Source organism: Ranitomeya imitator, chromosome 3, assembly GCF_032444005.1.
Source record: "Ranitomeya imitator isolate aRanImi1 chromosome 3, aRanImi1.pri, whole genome shotgun sequence".
NCBI classification, from domain to species: domain Eukaryota; kingdom Metazoa; phylum Chordata; class Amphibia; order Anura; family Dendrobatidae; genus Ranitomeya; species Ranitomeya imitator.
Genome location: NC_091284.1, coordinates 228,469,244 through 228,489,243, shown reverse-complemented (window position 1 = coordinate 228,489,243; position 20,000 = coordinate 228,469,244). Strand labels below are relative to the sequence as shown.

The 20,000-nt window shown below is 47.3% G+C and overlaps 1 protein-coding gene across 1 annotated transcript in view; it reads right to left on the bottom strand.

Moving 5' to 3' along the window:
* The window catches only part of CDK18 (cyclin dependent kinase 18), a 269,344-nt gene that overhangs the window by 65,220 nt on the left and 184,124 nt on the right, over window positions 1–20,000 (bottom strand). The gene's annotated exons all lie outside the window — the stretch shown is intronic.

Below are 20,000 nucleotides of genomic sequence, written 5' to 3'. Positions count from 1 at the left end.
ATCTGCATACATCTTTGAGATAGCCATCCAAAATTAAAAAAATCCACTTATTCAGTGGTGCTCTTCTAAACAAGATGTCATTTATGAATTGTCCATATAGTTCAAAGGATTTGGGTTGAATTTTTTTACAGACTGCGCTAAGAAGTTAAAAATTGATGTACTGTAAAATAATTCACCTCTGACCACTATACACAATGCATGTCACAAACAAGAACAGAGACAGCGCATTCATGTTTAGCGTAATATACAATGAAAGAGAAACAGCAAATGAGATGACACCTATTAAAATCAACTGTTTTATATGTCATCAAATATTTTAAAGGAATCCCCTATGGTCCTAGTGTCATACACTGCAGCTAATTAAAAGCAGCTCTTGAGCGTAAAAGAAAAAAAAAAGAGAGAGAAGCTGAAGGTAGAAAAGAAATTAATGCGATTGCAGATACCCAGTGCTGTGTCTTTGCACAGCATGTAATCACACTATTGCCTATATATAACTAAGGGCCCCGCACCACATAGCAGAAGGCTATGTTATATAGGTGCAGAGTCTTCTCATGTTAATAATTGTGATTAGAATCATGCCAGACAGAACTATCTGTATACATAGCCTACAAAGAAGTCATCCTATAATAAAGTGTTTAGAGGGGGTCTAATGTTGTGCTATCACAGATATGTATGTATAAGGAGTAGCAGTCAGAAAGATGTTTGTCGTCTGTATCTTTTATAGCAGATACAATACACACTATAGACCATCATAAAACAAGGGAATCCCTTTTTACAGATAGCATGACAGCTACTAGATGTTCCCAAACCTCCCAGCTTTTCCCATACTTAAAATATTACACTAACTAGATGGTGGCCCGATTCTAACGCATCGGGTATTCTAGAATATGTATGTGTATACAGCAGCCACATAGTATATAGCACAGGCCTCGTAGTATATAGGAGCCATGTAGTATGTAGCAGACAAATACTACGTGGCCTGTGCTATATACTATGTGGCTGCTATATACAAACATACTGTTACGCTTAGGGACCAGGAAAGCGAGATAAGTGAACCCACTGGACCGAAACAGCGAACCTCCCCAGGACGAGTGGACCAGGTGGACCGCCCCTTATACAGGGAGCGTTAGGAGCAGGCCCAGGGGAGACTACTGTACGGCAGCCGGTACCAAAGTATAGGGAAAGGAAAAGGTCAGGGCAGGGACGACGGAAAAGAAAACGAGGAAGGAGAAGAGGAACGGGTAACGTGAAACTGACAAGACAGACAGAAAATGAGAGACAAACCGGAAGACAGGATGAGGACACGAGACCACGGAAGCGCAGGAGACGAAGGCGGAAGGACTAGGCAGAGGATCAGGAACACCGGGGAAACGGAGGCACAGGAGAACTGGAGCTGCAAGGGAAGCACGGAGACAGTCAATGATTATACACAGAAATGAAAAATCAGAGACAAGAGACAAGCAGCTGGGAGAATGCAGAGTATGCTAGGAAGCAAGAGAGCCAGAGGCATTTGCCAGAAAAACAAATGACAGACAGGCACAGCCAAAAGGAAGAGGCGGCCTTAAATGCAGAGTGGCAGCGTACCTTCCGGGTCATGGTCCTCCAGGACCACAGAGAACAGGGGAAAGAGCGTCCAGAGAAAAGGGCAGAGTGCGCGTGTGCAGGAAACCCTAGTGCGCATGCGCCCGACAGGAAGCAGGAGCCGGGAGAGCGAGCAGAGGAGACGGCGCAGGAGGAAGAACAGGAGCGCGCCGGGACGCCGTGGAGCTGTAAGAGCGGACAGCAGGGGCCGCGGCGGTGATAACGGCGACCTGACAGTACCCCCCTCCTTACCTCCCCCCTTTCTAAGACCAGAAAGAAATCTAGCCAAAACTCGAGGAGCTTGGATGTTCTCCCGAGGCTCCCAGGATCTCTCCTCTGGACCAAAACCCTTCCAGTCCACCAGAAAAAAGGTCCTCCCCCTCACTTTCTTCATGGCAAGGATGCCCTTGATCTCAAAAACATCATTAGCAGAGACCGGCCGAGAAGAAAGCGAAGTAGAGGCATGAAACTGATTGAGAACAAGAGGCTTCAGGAGGGAAACATGGAAGAAATTAGGAATGCGTAGCGAGGGAGGCAGCTTTAACTTGTAGGAGACATCATTAATACGGGTCAGAATCTCAAAAGGCCCAATATAACAAGGACCCAATTTACGTGAAGGAATCTTTAAGCGAACAAATTTAGAGGATAACCATACCCTATAACCGGGATGATATAACGGAGGGTCTAGGCGCCTCTTGTCAGCATGCCTCTTCATTCTGTCCCGCGCAAATTCAAGAGCGGTCTTGGTCTCCTGCCAGATCCTGGAGAACTCCCCGGACAAAAGATCAGCCGCCTGCACCCCCGAGACAGGAGGAACCGGTAGGGGTACACCAGGATGTTGCCCGTAGACGATAAAGAAGGGCGACTTGGAAGAAGATTCACTGGGATGGTTGTTGTATGCAAATTCCGCCCAAGGAAGATCAGACCAGTCACTGTGATGTGAATTGGAAAAATGACGAAGATAGGTTACCAGAGTCTGATTGGTGCGTTCCACTTGACCGTTGGACTGAGGGTGGTAGGCAGAAGAGAAGTCAAGTGAGATGTTCATATATTTACAGAGAGCTCTCCAGAACCGAGATGTAAACTGAACTCCTCTATCCGAAACGATATGTTGAGGGAAGCCATGAATACAAAAAATATGGCAGACAAAATTTTTTGCCAGATCAAGTGCAGAGGGTAAGCCAGAAAGGGATAAGAAATGAGCCATTTTGGAGAACCTGTCCACAACAACAAGGATGACAGTGCAGCCGGAAGAGCGAGGCAAATCGGTGATAAAATCCATTGCAATGTGTTGCCACGGAGCTGAAGGAACTGGCAGCGGATGAAGAAGTCCAGAGGGCCGTCGTCTAGGAATCTTGTTCTTGGCACAAGACGGACAGGAGGCAACAAGATCTTGAACATCCTGGGAAAGAGTTGGCCACCAGTAGTAGCGGGAAAGAAGCAAGAGCGTCTTCTTAAGACCAACATGACCAGCAAACTTGGAGGCATGGCCCCAACGTAAAACTCGTCTCCTGTTGTGCTCAGAGACGAAGGTCTTGCCCGGAGGCAACGAAGACAGACTGACGGGAGCTACTACGATGACCTTGGAGGGATCCAGAATATGCGAAGCCTCCTCCTCCAAGTCGATAGGCAAAAAGGATCTGGAGAGAGCGTCGGCCTTAAGATTTTTATTGCCAGGACGAAAATGTAACTCAAAATTAAAACGAGCAAAGAAAAGGGACCATCTAGCTTGCTGGGGATTAAGTCTCTGAGCCGAACGAATATAAGCTAGATTCTTGTGGTCCGTATAGATCCTGAACGGGTGAACAGCTCCTTCCAAAAGGTATCTCCACTCTTGTAGGGCCAACTTTATGGCCAATAACTCCCTGTCACCAATAGAATAGTTTCGCTCAGAAGGGGAGAAGGTCTTGGAAAAGAAACCGCAGGTGACAAATCGCCCAGACGAAGATTCTTGAGAAAGTACTGCCCCTGCTCCTACTGCAGAAGTGTCCACTTCAAGAATAAAAGGTTTATTGACTTCAGGGCGATGAAGTACGGGAGCTGTGGAGAAGGCTTGCTTCAAAGACAGGAAGGCATCTTCAGCTTCAGGGGTCCAGATGTGAGGGTCGGATCCCTTGTGAATTAAGGAGATGATGGATCTGATTAGAGAAGAAAAGTGAGGAATGAATTGTCGGTAGTAATTCGCGAAACCGACGAATCGCTGGATAGCTTTGGTACCAAGAGGACGAGGCCAGTTGAGCACAGCGGATACCTTTTCCGGGTCCATGCATAGACCAGAGTCGGAGATAATGTATCCCAGGAAAGGAAGAGATGACTGCTCAAAGGCGCATTTCTCGATCTTGGCGAATAGACGATTCTCCCTCAGACGCAGAAGAACAAGACGAACGTCCCTTCTGTGAGTAGACAGGTCAGGAGAATAAACGAGAATATCGTCCAGATATACCACCACGCAAGAATACAAAAGATCACGGAAAATATCATTCACAAACTCTTGGAATACCGCGGGGGCATTGCATAAGCCGAAGGGCATGACGAGGTACTCGTAGTGACCATCTCTGGTGCTGAAAGCGGTCTTCCACTCATCTCTGGAACGAATTCGGATAAGATTGTAGGCCCCACGAAGATCCAGCTTAGTAAAAATTCGAGCTCCCCGTAGCCGATCAAAAAGTTCAGGAATAAGAGGTAGTGGATACTTGTTCTTAATAGTAATACAATTAAGACCACGATAGTCGATGCAGGGACGGAGGGTTCTGTCCTTCTTTTTAACAAAAAAGAAACCTGCACCCACGGGTGAAGAAGACTTCCGGATGAAACCCTTGGCCAAATTCTTCTGAACATACTCGGACATGGCTTGAGACTCAAGAGGATTCAGCGGATAAATTCGTCCCCTGGGTGGAGTTGAACCAGGAACGAGGTCGATCGGGCAGTCATATGGGCGATGCGTGGGCAAGTTCTCCGCCTCTTTCTTATCGAAGACATCAGCAAATGAGTGATAGGCTGAAGGCAAACCTGCCGGAGGAGAAGTAGACAGGGAGACCTTAAAGGAAGAACAGGACGTAGACATTTAGTTTGACAGGAATGACCCCAACGGAGGACATCACCAGATCGCCAATCTAAAACTGGCTCGTGTATTCTTAACCATGGAAGACCCAGGAGAAACGTATGAGATAATGATGGCAACACGTAGAAGGCAATCTTCTCCCGATGTAAAGCTCCGATTTGCAGTTCCACTTCTTCGGTGACCAAAGTAACGGTCTCCTGCAAGGGCCGACCGTCAACTGAAGCTAACTGCCGAGGAGACTCCAAGGATCTGACAGGAATTTGAAACCTACTGACCGCCTCGAGTTGAATAAAATTTCCTGCCGCTCCAGAATCAACATACGCTACTTCAGAAAAACGAGCGGAACCGATATGCAACTGAACCGAAAGAGTAAAGGGTAGAGAGGAATCACTATCACCCAGGTAAGCCTCCCTTACCTGACCTAGGCGGAGGCGTTTCCCGGCCTCACCGGACAGGAACGTAGAAGATGGGAGGCACTGCCACAGTAGAAGCAGAGACCCTGTGCAAGTCTCTCCTTACGACGCTGTTCCGCCGGCTTGATACGGTCCACCTGCATAGGTTCAGGAGCAGATACCATAGAAGAGGAGACTGGAAGAGAACGAGGAGGACTGCGAGAAGACGGAACTGGACGAGGCAGTCTCCTCTCCATGGCAGATTCACGGAGACGTTCCTGAAAACGCAAATCAATGCGGGTCGCCAGGGAAATTAGATCCTCCAGAGTTGTAGGAGTGTCTCTACCCGCCAACTCGTCCTTAATTCGACCAGACAGATCGTGCCAAAAGGCCCCAACCAAAGCCTCATTGTTCCAGCCCAGCTCGGAAGACAAGGTACGAAATTGAATGGCGTACTGGCCGACAGAAAGGGTACCCTGACGGAGACTAAAAAGAGACTCGGTAGTAGAAGCCAACCGCCCCGGCTCATCGAAGACCTTACGAAAAGTCTCCAGAAAAGAAGAAAGTTGGGAGACGAGAGGATCATCTCGTTCCCAGAGGGGGTTAACCCAGGCCAGCGCCACACCCTCCAAGTGAGACACAATAAAGGCCACCTTAGCTCGGTCAGTGGGGTATTGTTGTGGCAGAAGTTCAAAGTGCAACTGGCATTGGTTTAGGAAACCTCGACACAATTTGGGGTCTCCACTATATCGCGGCAGCCTAGCCAGACGAGGAGGTGGGTGCGAAGCCGGAGTCTGGGCAGGGGCTGAGGCGGCAGTTTGAAGGGTGAGCAGACGATTATCCACAGAAGCCATGTAACTTAGTATGTGGCCCTGGGTATCACGTTGCTGGGCGAGCTCTTGCTGGAGACCGGCTAGCTGAGTTGCGCTCCCCGGGTCGGAGGGTTGAAGAGCAGATAAACGGAACTCCATAGATTTAAGAAAACCCAAAATCCGGCTTTGGTTCTCCCGTAGAAACAAGAGTTCCTTTTGGGTGGAAGCAGAGGTACCATTGGGATCCATGGCCTGTCTGTACTGTTACGCTTAGGGACCAGGAAAGCGAGATAAGTGAACCCACTGGACCGAAACAGCGAACCTCCCCAGTACGAGTGGACCAGGTGGACCGCCCCCTATACAGGGAGCGTTAGGAGCAGGCCCAGAGGAGACTACTGTACGGCAGCCGGTACCAAAGTAGAGGGAAAGGAAAAAGTCAGGGCAGGGACGACGGAAAAGAAAACGGGGAAGGAGAAGAGGAACGGGTAACGGGAAACTGACAAGACAGACAGAAAATGAGAGACAAACCGGAAGACAGGATGAGGACTCGAGACCACGGAAGCGTAGGAGACGAAGGCGGAAGGACTAGGCAGAGGATCAGGAACACCGGGGAAATGGAGGCACAGGAGAACTGGAGCTGCAAGGGAAGCACGGAGACAGTCAATGATTATACACAGAAACGAAAAATCAGAGACAAGAGACACGCAGCTGGGAGAACGCAGAGTACGCTAGGAAGCGAGAGAGCCAGAGGCATTTGCCAGAAAAACAAATGACAGACAGGCACAGCCAAAAGGAAGAGGCGGCCTTAAATGCAGAGTGGCAGCGTACCTTCCGGGTCATGGTCCTCCAAGACCACAGAGAGCAGGGGAAAGAGCGTCCAGAGAAAAGGGCAGAGTGCGCGTGCGCAGGAAACCCTAGTGCGCGCGTGCCCGACAGGAAGCAGGAGCCGGGAGAGCGAGCAGAGGAGACGGCGCTGGAGGAAGAACAGGAGCGCGCAGGGACGCCGTGGAGCTGTAAGTAAGAGCAGACAGCAGGGGCCGCGGCGGTGATAACGGCGACCTGACACATACATACATATTGTAGAATTCCCAAAGCGTTAATACAGGCCACGCAATATATAATAGTGGCCACGCAGCATATAACACAGCCCAAACAGTATATAACACAGGCCACGCAGTATATAATAATCTTTATTTTTATGTAGCGCTAACATATTCCACAGTGCTTTACAGTTTTGCACACATTATCATCACTGTCCCTGATGGGGCTCACAATCTAAATTCCCTATCAGTATGTCTTTTGGAATGTGGGAGGAAACCCACGCAAACACGGGGAGAACATACAAACTCCTTGCAGATGGTGTCCAAGGTGGAATTAGAACCCAGGACTCCAGCGCTGCAAGGCTGCAGTGCTATCCACTGAGCCAACACTGGGCACGTAATATATAACACAGGCCATGCAGTATATAACACTGCCCACGTAATATATAACACAGACCACGCAGTATATAACACTGCCCACGTAATATATAGCACAGCCCACGCAGTATATAACACTGGCCAGGTTGTATATAACAGCCCACGCAGTATATAACACTGGCCACATAATATATAGCACAGCCCACGCAGTATATAACACAGCCCACAAAGCATCTAACACTGGCCAGGTAGTATATAGCAGCCACGCGGTATATTACACAGCCCACGAAGTATATAGCACTGTGGGCACCATATCCCTGCTAAAAAAAATAATTAAAATAAAAAATAGTTATATGCTCACCCGCCGGGATCCAATCCATGGCTATGTGCGCGTAGCTGCCGCCATCTTCCGTTCCCAGGATGCATTGTGAAATTACCCAGATGACGTAGTGGTCTCGCGAGACCGCTAAGTCTTCTGGGTAATTTCGCAATGCATCTCTAGGAACGGAAGATGGTGGAGGCCGCGCGCGGCTCGGCGGACTATGGAGGGTAAGTATAGCAGGTTTTTTGTTTTTGTATCATTTTTAACATTACATATTTTTACTCTTGATGCTGCATAGGCAGGAGCAATAGTAAAAAGTTGGGGACACACAGGGTTAATAGAAGCGGTAGCGGAGTGTGTTACCCGCGGCATAACGCGGTCCGTCACCGCTAACATTAACCCTGTGTGAGCGGTGACCGGAGGGGAGTATGCGGGCGCCGGGCAGTGACTGCAGGGGAGTAGGGAGGGACTAATCGGACTGTGCCAGTCGCTGATTGGTCACGGCAGCCATGACAGGCAGCTGGCGAGACCAATCAGCGACGCGGGATTTTTGTTACGGAAGTTGCAGACAGACAGACGGAAGTACCCCTTAGACAATTATATATATACTAGCTGAAGAGCCCGGTGTTGCCTGGGCATAGTAAATATCTGTGGTTAGCTATAGCACCTCACTTCTCTTATTTTCCCATCACGCCTCTCATTTTCCCCCTCACATCTCTCACATCTCTCATTTTCTCCCTCACTCCTCTTATTTTCCTCTTATTTTCCCCCTCACTCCTCTCATTCCCCCCTAACACTTGTCATTTCACTTGTCATAGGGGCAGCACTGCTGCCTTGCAGCGCTGGGGTCTTGGGTCCTAATCCCACCTTGGACAACATCTGCAAGGAGTTTGTATGTTCTCCCCGTGTTTGCGTGGGTTTCCTCTGGGTACTCCGGTTTCCTCCCACATTCCAAAGACATACTGATAGGGAATTTAGATTGTGAGCCCCATCGGGGACAGTGATGATAAAGTATGCAAACTATAAAGCGCTGCAGAATATGTTAGCGCTATATAAAAATAAAGATTATTATTATTATTATTTCGACCTCACATCTGTCATTTTCCGATCACTCCACTATTTTCCCTCACTCCTCTCATTTTGCACTCACACCTTTTCATTTTCACCTCACACCTCTCATTTTCCCCTCAGTATATACATGTTTGTCATCTCCCTTATATATAGTATACACCTGTATGTTATCTCCTGTATATAGTATATACCTGTATGTCATCTCCCCTGTAAATAGTATATACCTGCTGTATGTCATCTCCTCCTGTATATTGAATATACCTATGTGTCATCTCCTCCTGTATATAGTATATACCTGTATGTCATCTCTTCTGTATATACTATATACCTGTATGTCATCTCCTCCTATATATAGTATATACCTGTATGTCATCTCCTGTATATTGTATATACCTGTATGTCATCTCCCCTGTATATAGTATATACCTGCTGTATGTCATCTCCTCCTCTATATACCTATGTGTCATCTCCTCTTTTAAATAGTATATACCTGTATGTCATCTCCTCCTATATATAGTATATATGTGTGTCATCTCCTCCTGTATATAGTATATACCTGTAAGTCATCTCCTCCTGTATATAGTATATACCTGTGTGTCATCTGCTCCTGTATATAGTATATACCTGTGTGTCATCTCCCCTGTATATAATATATACCTGTGTGTCATCTCCCCTGTATATAGTATATACCTGTGTGTCATCTCCCCTGTATATAGTATGTACCTGTGTGTCATCTCCCCTGTATATAGTATATACCAGTGTGTCATCTCCTCCTGTATATAGTATATACCTGTGTCATCTCCCCTGTATATAGTATATATGTGTGTGTGTCATCTCCTCCTGTATATAGTATATACCTGTATGCCATCTCCTCCTGTATATAGTATATACCTGTGTCATCTCCCCTGTATATAGTATATATATGTGTGTCATCTCCCCTGTATATAGAATATACCTGTGTGTCATCTCCTCCTGTATATAGTATATATCTGTGTGTCATCTCCTCCTGTATTAGACCTTGTTCACACGTTATTTGGTCAGTATTTTTACCTCAGTATTTGTAAGCTAAATTGGCAGTCTGATAAATCCCCAGCCAATAGGAAGCCCTCCCCCCTGGCAGTATATATTAGCTTACACATACACATAATAGACAGGTCATGTGACTGACAGCTGCCGTATTTCCTATATGGTACAGTTGTTGCTCTTGTAGTTTGTCTGCTTATTAATCAGATTTTTATTTTTGAAGGATAATACCAGACATGTTTATGTTTTAGGGCGAGTTTCATGTGTCAAGTTGTGTGTGTTGAGTTGCGTGTGGCGACATGCATGTAGCGACTTTTGTGAGATGAGTTTTGTGTGGCGACATGCGCGTAGCAACTTTTTGTGTCGAGTTGCATGTGACAGGTTAGTGTAGCAAGTTGTGTGCAGCAAGTTTTGCGCATGGCCAGTTTTGCGCGTGGCGATTTTTGTGTTAGGCAACTTTTGCATGTGTTGCAACTTTTGTGCATGTGGCAATTTTTCCGCGTGTGGCGAGTTTTCCATGAGGTGAGTTTTGCACGTGTGGCAAGTTTTGCGTGAGCCTTGTTTTGCGCATGGCGAGTTTTGAGCGGCGACTTTTGTGTTTCCACTTTTATGTGGCGAGGTTGGTGTATGTGTGGTGAAATGTGTGCTGAGTGTGGTATATGTGTTCAAGCATGTGGAAGTGTGTGGTGCATTTTGTGTGTGTGTTCATATCCCCATGTGTGGTGAGTATCCCATGTCGGGGCCCCACCTTAGCAACTGTACGGTATATACTCTTTGGCGCCATCACTCTCACTCTTTAAGTCCCCCTTGTTCACATCTGGCAGCTGTCAATTTGCCTCCAACACTTTTCCTTTCACTTTTTCCCCATTATGTAGATAGGGGCAAAATTGTTTGGTGAATTAGAATGCGCGGGGTTAAAATTTTGCCTCACAACATAGCCCATGATGCTCTCGGGGGTCCAGACGTGTGACTGTGCAAAATTTTGTGGCTGTAGCTGCGACGGTGCAGATGCCAATCCCGGACATACACACACACATTCAGCTTTATATATTAGATATACCTGTAAGTCATCTCCCCTGTATATAGTATATACCTGTGTGTCATCTCCCCTGTATATAGTATATACCTGTATGCCATCTCCTCCTGGCTATCAATGTGCCTCCAACACTTTTCCTTTCACTTTTTCCCCATTATGTAGATAGGGGCAAAATTGTTTGGTGAATTGGAATGCACGGGGTTAAAATTTTGCCTCACAACATAGCCCATGATGCTCTCGGGGGTCCAGACGTGTGACTGTGCAAAATTTTGTGGCTGTAGCTGCGACGGTGCAGATGCCAATCCCGGACATACACACACACATTCAGCTTTATATATTAGATAGATATTAACAAGAGATGATGAGGATCGTTTTGCAGGACCTGGTCCATTAGCCACAATAGTAATCTGTAGCCATTGGATGGGAGCCCTAAAAACCACCTAGTAGATGCTAGCAGATACCAGACGGTTTCTCGGGGCTCTCGTCCAGTGGCCACAGATTAATGGCAAGGCTGATGGACACGGTCTTGCGAATCTATTTGCACTAATTCTACTAATAACACATGGTGTTATCATACATGACCAAGTTCTCACATATATATATATATATGCTAAATAAAAATTGTCTGTAAAGTAATCCTATTCTGGCCTAAGGCTGAGTTCACATCAACTTCAATACTTAACAGAAACCACAACACAAAGCTATATCAATTGTACAACAGATCCTTACAACACCCAAGGGGTGGCCTGGTGTCCATCATTTTGATGCCAAGACAAGAAATGTATGCTTTGCTGTTCTTGCTGTTGGGAAGAAATTAAAAGAAGTTCGTGTTCATTCCTTGGGCGACTTCTGCACAATGCTGCTCGCTATTTAAAGTTTACATCACAAAAACAAGAGTCATCACTAAAAGAACAGAAAGAACATCCTTCAAGAAAAACACCACTAAGCATCTCCACCTTTGAAACTGTGGCGGGTATGCCGATGTCTAAAAGATGATGTGTACCTTAAGGCTATTTTTAATCAGCACTGGATTCTATCTGACCTTCAAATTTGTTTTGACCTGGGAGAGACAAGTCTGGAAGAAATGGTTAGGGTCCCGTTCAGAGGAAGGTATGCATTGTCGCAGCTGGTTGGCTCTCATGAATTGGGCATCTTAAGTACCTTCATTTTATAAGTATCTTCTATATCGCAGTAAAGCAGTTTATATTTCATTTGCACACATATTAGCACATACAGAATGCTGCTTTATTCTTTGGTTTGTATATTACCTAGTCACATCACCTTGCACCTGTCACACTTGTATAATTCTGTTATCAGGTGCTAGTAGGCTTATTGTTTTTTTGCAATTAAAGGAGTGGCCCCTAGAATACCGGCACCTCCGGTGAGGAGATTGTGTGCTTGCATGACCACTGACTGCTATCAGTTCGGCAGTTAGCTTGTGCTCCTGTGAGTCTAACAGGGCGCAGTGCTTCCCTTTCACGGTTACTCTGTGAAGTAACAGAGCTAGCCTATACCGCCAAATAGTACCACCATTCACTAGCAGCAGGTTCCTCCTGCACGGTGGACCCCAGGCTGCGAACGCACCAATAATAATAAACATCTATATTTACTCGGTATGTTCCGCTAGCCCTAACAGAATACTAGCGCCAGGGTCTGGCTAGTAAATGGTGGACGATCAGCATCTACTGTGGTACATCCAGCAGCTGGAGGGTAGGTTGGCGGCTCTAGAACGCTCAACCTCAGCTGTGGATGTTACCGCAGACGCTATTCAGGCTGCAAGTGTAGCTGCAGCCAGTTTGTCCTCTGCCACCCCTGCTCCGACTTTATCCCATCTCCCGCTTCCAGACAAGTTTGCTGGTGACAGTAAGCTATGTCGGGGATTCATGAGTCAGTGCTCCATACATCTAGAGCTCCTGGCTGCACATTTTCCTACAGAACGGGCGAAAGTGGGATTTATTTTATCCCTTTTGTTGGGAAGGGATCTGGAGTGGGCAATGCCGCTGTGGGAGCGTGATGACTGTGTGGTGCAGAGTGCTCCTCTCTTCCTGGACGCTCTGAAACAGGTCTTTTTAGGACCTCGTGTCACCTACGATACCCCGCTCCAATTGTTGGCAATTACACAGGGTTCGTCCATGGTCAGCCAGTTCGCCGTCCAATTCCGGAATCTGGTCGCTGAGCTGGAGTGGCCGGATAAAGTCCTTATTCCGGTGTTCTGGAAAGGACTGGCAGACCATGTGAAGGACGCCTTGGCCACCAGGGAGATTCCCGCCACACTGGAGGAGCTCATTTCAATATCTACCCACATCGACCTCCGTTTTAACAAGTGGAGGTTAGAGCGGACCCAGTGTAGGCAGAGGTTTTGGCTGGCTCCCACCTTCGCCAGACCTCAAGAATCTTCCGTTCCGGCGTACGACTCCCATGAGGCCATGGAGGTTTCTCGAGTGGGACCAAAGTCTCGGACTGCTTGAGTACCCGTGGTTTGTAAAAATTGCCAACAGCTAGGACATTATGCCAATAAATGTCCACGGCGGTCGGGAAAATGATCGCGTCTAGTAACCATTGGAGGAGGCTCACTAGACACAGTGGCATTTTCCTCCAAGCTGTCCTTTAAAGGGACAATCACATTAGGCTCATCCACTCTAACAGTCAAGATTTGTGTGGACTCTGGAGCAGAGGGGAATTTCATATCCTCCGCTTTTGCTATGCGCCATGCAATACCTCCGGTGATGCTCGCCAAACCGGTGACTGTTGGAGTAGTGAATGGGTCGACACTTCCCTCACAAATCACACACCACACTGTCCCTTTTATGTTATCCATGTCCCCTTCCCACCAGGAAATTATTTCCCTTCTTGTCCTTCCAGAGGGAATGGACGAGATTCTGCCGGGAATACTCTGGCTCCGTTTCCAATCCCCACATATTGAGTGGACCTCTGGGAGGATATTAGGTTGGAGTGAATTATGTAAGGGCAGATGTGTGAGGGAGTGCGTTCAGGTTTTCACTACCGAGATACCAGCAGATCTTTCTTCCCTTCCCAAGTGCTATTGGTCCTATGCAGACGTGTTCTCCAAAAAGGCTGCGGAGACCCTTCCGCCTCACTGCCCCTATGACTGTCCTATTGATCTAATGCCTGGAGCAGAGCATCCTAGGGGACGGGTCTATCCCCTCTCTCTCCCAGAAATGGAGGCTATGTCCCAATACATCCAGGAGAATTTGGCAAGAGGGTTCATTAGGATGTCAGTGTCGCCTGCAGGGGCGGGGTTCTTCTTCGTGCAGAAGAAGAACGGAGAATTACGTCCATTCATAGATTACAGGGGTCATAACGCCATCACCGTTAAGAATAAGTACCCGTTGCCCCTGATTTTTGAGCTCTTTGATAGGCTACGGGGAGCAAGGGTATTTACCAAATTATATCTGCGGGGTGCTTATAACCTGATTGGCATCCGTGAGGGGGATGAATGGAAGACGGCTTTTAATACCAGGGATGGGCACTATGAGTATGTGGTGATGCCCTTCGGGCTCTGTAATGCCCCAGCCGTTTTCCAAGACTTTCTTAATGATATCTTCCGGGATATGCTCTCCACCTCGGACGTAGTCTATCCGGATGATATTCTCATCTTCTCTCCAGATATTGACTCCCACCGGAGAGATGTTGGCAGAGTCTTCGACCTCCTACGGGCAAATTCCCTCTATGCAAAGTTGGAGAAGTGTATGTTTGAGCAGGAGTCTTTACCTTTCCTGGGCTATATCATCTCCGCCCAGGGATTGGCTATGGATCCTGCCACACTACAGGCTGTGATAGACTGGCAAGAACCCCATTCTCTTAAAGCGGTGCACCGCTTTATGGGGTTCATTAATTAATATCGCCAGTTCATTCCTCACTTCTCAACTTTGGTACCTCCCTTGGTTGCCCTCACCAAGAAGGGAGCAAATGCCAAATTGTGGTCTGAGGAGGTCTCCAAGGCATTCTCTTCTATTAAGTCTCATTTTGCTAGCGCTCCAATCCTACATTGTCCCGATGTTGATAACCCGTTTATAATGGAGGTGGATGCCTCATCCGTTGGTGCTGGAGCAGTCCTCTTCCAAAAGGATGCTCAAGGTCGGAAGCATCCTTGCTTCTTCTTCTCCAAGACCTTCACACCAGCGGAGAGGAATTATTCCATCAGGGACAGGGACTTACTAGCAATGAAGTTGGCCTTCTCGGAGTGGAGACATCGTTTGGAGGGGGCTCACTTTCCCTTCCAGGTCTTCACGGACCACAAAAATATGGTTTATTTACAAACAGCCCAGCGGCTAAATTTTCTTCAGGCCAGATGCTCTTTGTTCTTCTCCCGGTTCCACTTCACCCCCCATTATCTCGCTGGGGAGAAGAACATTCGCGCTGACGCCCTCTCTCGCTCCGTTGTGTCTTCTGAGGAGGAGGAAGGGGAGCCTCGGCTTATTGTCCCTTCTGAGAGCCTGAGAACCGTAGCTCCGGTTTTGCTAGAGTCAGTGCCTCCGGGCAAGACTTTTGCACCTATTAACTTGCGACCGGAGGTTCTCTCTTGGGCTCATTCGTCCAGGGTGGGTGGACATTTTGGGACAAAGAGGACATCTGAGCTGCTGGCGAGGACGTACTGGTGGCCGCATATGGTCCGCGACGTCGGAGATGATATTCGGGCGTGTGTCTCCTGCGCCAAAAATAAGTCTCCTTGACAACGGCCAGCTGGGTTACTTTATCCCTTGCCGGTGGCAGACAGGCCCTGGGAAATGGTCGGGATGGACTTTGTGGTGGGCTTGCCCAAGTCTTGTGACTGTACCATCATTTGGGTTATCACTGATCATTTTTTTAACATGGTGCACTTGGTGCCGCTTCCACGGCTACCTCCTGCACGGGCCTTGGCAGCGTTGTTTATAAAACACATGTTCCGCCTACACGGTATGCCGGACAAAATAGTCAGTGACCGGGGTCCCTAGTTTGCGTCTCGGTTCTGGAGAGAGCTTTGTCGTCTTCTCAGCATTGAGATGAATCTCTCTTCTGCATATCATCCCGAGACGAATGGGTTGGTAGAGAGGGCCAACCAGATCTTGGTCACATATCTGCGACATTTTGCCTCAGCCAGGCAGGATGACTGGGCATTCTTGCTATCGTGGGCTGAGTTTGCGCTGAACAACGCCGTAGCTGACTCCACTGGACAGACCCCATTCCTCCTTAACTATGGTCAGCATCCGCGGGTACCTGTGCCTATGCCCGTGTCTTCCGCCAACTCCAGGGAGGCAGACTGGGCTGTGGAGGCACGGGACATTTGGGACCACACTCAGGATGCCATTCGGGCCTCCAAGGAGAGAATGACGTCCTCCGCCGATGCATATCGGCGCCCCGCTCCGACCTTTGCTCCTGGCGACTTAGTGTGGCTCTCCGCCCGTAACATCAGGCTGCAAGTTGAGTCGACTAAGTTTGCACCTCGCTACTTGGACGCTTTCAAGGTCCTCGAACAGGTTAACCCAGTGGTCTACCGTTTAGCCCTTCCACCACGCCTGGGTATCACCAACACCTTTCATGTGTCCGTCTTGAAACCCGTATACATGTCCTGGTTTTTCGAGTCATCTGCCGGGACATCGGGTTCATCTACGGACGATTACGAGGTGAACGCTATTTTGGGGTGCAAGGTGGTAAGTGGCAAAAAATTTTATTTGGTGGACTGGAAGGGTTATGGTCCTGAGGACAGGTCCTGGGAGCCTGCTGAGCACATTCAGGCTCCGCAGCTCATTGCTGCCTTCAAGCGTAGCGAGGTCCAAGGAGGGGGGTCCTGGAGGGGTAATGTTAGGGGTCGAGCTCCCGCCTCTGCACAGGGGGAATCTCGGGACATCTCCGCTGCGGTCTCCCATTCTTCTCCTGCCGCAGCGGAGTCTGCTCAGCGGAGACGTCGGTCCCAGCGTCTCGCTCAGTACTGGGCAGCGGCAGCAGACGTTTTTGGGACTAAGTCCTGCTTTTCCCCTTCTGAGCATGCCTATGGAAAGATCTCTCTTTGGAGATCAAGGGTCACATGCTTAGATACTGCAGTTAATCCTACTGATCCTCTAGGAAGGTCCTGAAGGTGCTCAACTTTTGTGGCAGCCTCCCATTGGTCCTTCTGAGAAGGTCCTGTACTTGCTGCAGCTACAAAAGGTTCGCATGACCGCACGGCCATGCGCTAATATCAATTCAAGTTATGTGCTTTGCGCCAGTGTGGTTATGTGTGATTGTATTCAGGGACCCGGCTGAAATAAGCCCCTAGAATACCGGCACCTCCGGTGAGGAGATTGTGTGATTGTATTCAGGGATCCGGCTGAAATAGCCCCTAGAATACCGGCACCTCTGGTGAGGAGATTGTGTGCTTGCATGACCACTGACTGCTATCAGTTCGGCAGTTAGCTTGTGCCCCTGTGACGCAGTGGTTTCCTTTCACGGCTACTCTGTGAAGTAACAGAGCTAGCCTATACCACCAAATAGTGCCACCATGCACTAGCAGCAGGTTCCTCCTGGACGGAGGACCCCGGGCTGCGAACGCACCAATAATAATAAACATCTATATTTACTCGGTGCGTTCCGCTAGCCCTAACAGCCCATTTCAACTTCCAAAACTCATTGAATTGTGCATTATGATGAGCTAAGACTGCAAAGGACTCATATATTATTTTTGCACAGGGGCCATTTTCTGTCTGTGTCCGCTAGTGATTAGGAGGCCAGGGTCTGTGCACCCCTTTTCTCCTGATAGGTGAGGATCCCAAAAATGGCAGCAGTTCATGAATATCTGCAGCTCTCTGTTATTTCCATGGGGAACTATAACACCCAGCATGCCTGTTATTTGTTTGCCAATGTACTTTTTTAACCTATTCTTTACTAAACTCAATGTTAAATTCCCTGACGGGTCGCCCTGCCTTTTAATGTTTACTGAATTGCAGCTATAATGTGAAGTGTAGTAGCATGAACAAGGCAGCCCAAGTGCCAAGACTGGCAAAGACTACCAAAGCATTGGCGCTGGAGATGCAGGGGAGTAAACAGGTGAGTAATGGCAATTATTTAAATCAGGGGTCCCCAAACTTTTTACACAGGGGGCCAGTCCACTGTCCCTCAGACCGTTGGAGGGCCGGACTATAAAAAAAAACTGTGAAAATCCCTTTTACCCGGCCCCCGCCGCAATTCACATGTTCCTCTCGCTTCTGAGCGCCCGGCACTATGCAGAAGTGAGAGTTCCTCCAGACCTAGATGAGCACGTCCAGTGGCGTAGGAAGGGGGGTGCGGACCGCCCCGGGCGGCACAATGCGGGGGCGGGGGTGGGTCACCGGGCCGCGGCCGGCGCAGGCTGAAGATATACCCCGGATTATCGCTGGAGCCTGGTGGCGGCCATCTTCCGGAGGCCGCGCTTGCGCAGATGGCATCCCGCGGCCATTTACCTGAAGCCCCGGGAAGTTTTAGGCTTCACTGGACATGCTCATCTAGGTCTGGAGGAACTCTCGCTTCTGCATAGTGCCAAGCGCTCAGAAGCGAGAGGAACATGTGAATTGCGGTGGGGGCCGGGCAAAATGCCTTCGGGGGCCGGCTGCGGCCCGCGGGCCGTAGTTTGGGGACCCCTGATTTAAATTTACCATATTTCCTACTGCTATGCTTTTTATAATTCTGGAAAACCAATTTAAGCTACCTCCAAACAAGACTTTACTGCAAGGCAATAAAATCTCCACCAAATTCTACAAGTTATGTTGTGTAAATGCTGCTGTTTTAGTGCAGATTTTATCCTTTGCAATGCAAAAAGATAAAACTATGGTGAAAATCCACAGTATAAAAATTGACATGCTGTGGATGCCAAATCTACAGTGCCGGACAAATTTTGCTGCCTAATTTCTCTACAGAATGTGAATGACATTTCGTAAAAAATGTTATCCATAATACTGGTATTGTAAACAATTTCCGGACCTAAAAGTTGCTATGTATCTAACACATGTGGATGTATTGTTCTCCTTTTTGGGCTGTGAAATATACTGTATATTTAAAATAATATGTAAATAAAATATATAAAGTTATATCTTGCATACTATATAAAATATTTGCTGAAGCAATCTATCATATTCTACATATCATATCGATAAATAATGTGCTGGGTTAGATTGGGTTCAAAACTCCTTTAGTGAGTACGGTAAGAAAGATCCTGATGTACACACTAAATGTATCCATAAGGTTACATTAGCCATGAGGAGGTTGAAATAGTGTCCTTTTACTCTCTATCTGGTTAGCAAATAATAATAAATGTAAAAAATTATTGGAATAGGATAGTCGAGCACCTTATGACATACCGTAGTGTCTACTAAAAAAACATACATTAAACATAGAAGTTTATTCTATAGATGAGCCCTGAATTTTATGGACTAGTCAAATCAGCAAAGCATTGATCCATGTGCTATCCATGCCAGTTTTATTGTTGGTACCACTTTGTATGATCGAAACTCTCAAGAGTAACTGCTCGTGAAGAAATGAAGAATGGTTGTAGAACAATAGTGTAAGAAAAACTCTGTAAACCAGTGTTGCAAGGAATTTAATGATGTAAGAAGCACCAGCTGCGTGTGGAAAAACACTGAACTAGACCAGTAGCCATATTGAGCTAGTAGATACCCAGGGTTGTGAAACCCACTGACTCTGATTTCTTAGGTGTCCACACACATCATGGGAAAGTCATTGGTATCAGACAATGTCAATGTTAGAGGTGATGCTATCACTGGGTACTGTGAATTCTAGTCTTTCCTAATTATTGCATATCATGTAAAACTGAACAACCTAAGTTGAATGCAATAAATATCAGAAAAGGAAAAAATCTGAGTAGTGATCTGTGTATGTTACAGGTTTGTCACTTAATAAGCTCATGTTTATTGTACTTGCTTGTTATTATTGTATATTTGTGGTATGTATTTAAATGTACACAGGAAGAAAGCCAAAGTAAGGCAAAACCCTGGTTTAGGCAGGAATCAGCAAACTATGAGGTTAATTACTATCAAAAGTGCGTGTGTTTTAATTTTTGTAAGTATATGGAATAAAGAATTTTCCAACTCCATTATCTGGTAGTAGATGGCTGCGCTGATGGCTCCGCTATGTTTGTTAACTTTTTATACATCTCCAGGATTCTATTGAATTGATCTGGACCTGTAGGTGTCAAACGAAAAGGAAGTGTGATTGTGCAAAGACATATCAGTCTAAAATGGGATATAGCATTTTTCGCGTACCTCGTACTATATCCACAAACTTTCTCATTTCCAGATCGTTAAAAAAAACAGCAA